This window comes from Solanum pennellii, chromosome 1 (genome assembly GCF_001406875.1).
Source record: "Solanum pennellii chromosome 1, SPENNV200".
NCBI lineage: Eukaryota > Viridiplantae > Streptophyta > Magnoliopsida > Solanales > Solanaceae > Solanum > Solanum pennellii.
Window position 1 is genome coordinate 50,380,561 of NC_028637.1, and position 1,997 is coordinate 50,382,557.

The 1,997-nt window shown below is 31.3% G+C and overlaps 1 long non-coding RNA gene across 1 annotated transcript; it reads right to left on the reverse strand.

Annotated features, from left to right (window-relative positions):
* Positions 1–889: 889 nt before the first annotated feature.
* Positions 890–1,987, reverse strand: LOC107029328. The gene is made up of 2 exons (XR_001457980.2): positions 1,202–1,987; positions 890–1,065 (listed from the first exon to the last, which is right to left on the reverse strand). It is a non-coding gene; the product is annotated as an uncharacterized LOC107029328 (long non-coding RNA).
* Positions 1,988–1,997: the final 10 nt, after the last annotated feature.

The window sequence follows — 1,997 nt, forward strand, 5'->3', positions numbered from 1 at the left end:
TATATATATATATATATAAAATTAACTCCTACTTTACATGAATTTCACAAACTTGTGATCTTCAAATATAACGTTCAAGCTAATAATATTTTCTAACCTTACATGCTCTAGGTCTGTATATACTTAACAAAATAAAAAAGAGTAGCTCAAGAGCAATCACCAACCACAATTGGTCTGTTTTGCAATATTGAAAAAACTATTTGTAGTTGTCCTCCCTGCCAAGAATGTACTATCTATTTCTTTAACATACGTGTAGATTAAAAGAAGTTAAAAAGTATGTAAAATTCATATTTTTTATTACTTTATTGTGCAAAGAGAGTTCGACTTTCTAAGGGTGACGTCTAAGCTATGAAATAGACAACAAAATTGGAGGTCGAGGAATGCAAATATGAAGACCAGATCAACTACATACTATAAAGACGCTTAGACATCGCAAATACTTTTTCGAGAGCACACTGAAATGGTGTTGATCATACGATATTAAACTTATTTTTTCCTACTATTTTCATTCTCCATTATAAAGCTTAATTAATCAGTAAAACTAAATCTTTTCTGATCATAACATCCTGATACATAAATGTTCCTTAAGGAGTTGTTTTTTCAATCAAATGAAGAAATGATTTTCGACTAATTCTAATAGTTTTTTTTATTGAAGGTGGAGATTAATATGTAGAGATTTTGTAGGAGAAACAAAACCTCTTTTCTTTTGGTAATTGGATATAGAATGTATACTCGAAAAGGTAAAGGAGACAGAGCAAGTGTTAGTACTAATTTTGGGGGAAAAAAGCATATTTGGACTACTTCAGAATATTTGAAGAACATGTTTGAAGACTAAAATCATATATGTCATAATCTACTCTCAAAAAATCTGAAAACATATCTAGTCAACTTCATCAAAGCTTCTTTTTGTGTTAGTATTCTGTTCAGAATTACATGAGAAAAACCTCACTTATGGAAAATCTCTTTTAAATGCAATTTGGCGCTGATCAAAGACTTTTGTATCATTAATGATTTTTTGTAATAATACCCTCAATTTTCGTGCACCTCTGGTAGTCTTGTACTTGTCTATGCAAGAAACAGCGGAACAAACCAAACGCCAAAACATGAAAAACGAATACTAATGAGTATGTAATATTTAAAACTACATAGTTGACCAAGAGAAGCCAAAAAGAAAATCCATAAGAAAATGATATACTAATACCTTGCACGGTTTGTGGAAGATGATAATTGACAAACATACTAGCCCACATCTTGAACCGTAGAACCAAAATCACCAAGATAAAGATAAATTGACATGCTCCCATATATGTCTTTAGTTGTACTACAAATAATCATGTTGCATTCCCAAAAGAAAAAGGACAACTGAAAACATTAAATAAGTTAATTGTGGCATATTATCAAACAACTTATATGCACAATCCACTTGATATCTTAGATTTATGTAGGATGGTCTAACTTTTGCACTAATTAATGGCTATAAAAATTAAGTTCATTAAAGAAACATAAAGCATGTGCAAGTCAAGCAGTTAGTAAGGTACATGTAGAAATCTTAGCTAGAAATTGTATCAAAACAGTAGAAAACTAAGATACACATTTAAAATTGTGTTTACTTTTAATGTCAGAATCACAAAGAGCTAAGAGACCATCAAGAAGGAACTCGAAAGAACTAATCAGATCAAACATTATAGCGACGAAAAAGTGAAACATTTTAGCTTTCTGTACATCCTTTGGAGACAAAGTAAAGCAAAATCGAGACAGTAAATTGGAGTGGAGAATCGGAAAAGATATAGAAGCACTGAATAACTGAAAAACTTACCCAAATAAATTTGAGATTTGTACAACTGATGAATGAGAGAAAATTGGAGTGGGGAATTGGACATAGTAACACATAGTATAAAACAAATTAAACATATGCATATATTAAGTTGAAAAAAATCGGAAGCGGGGAGAATTCGTAACGTACCTTCTTCACGCAATCAAACGCGGGGGGGGGGGGG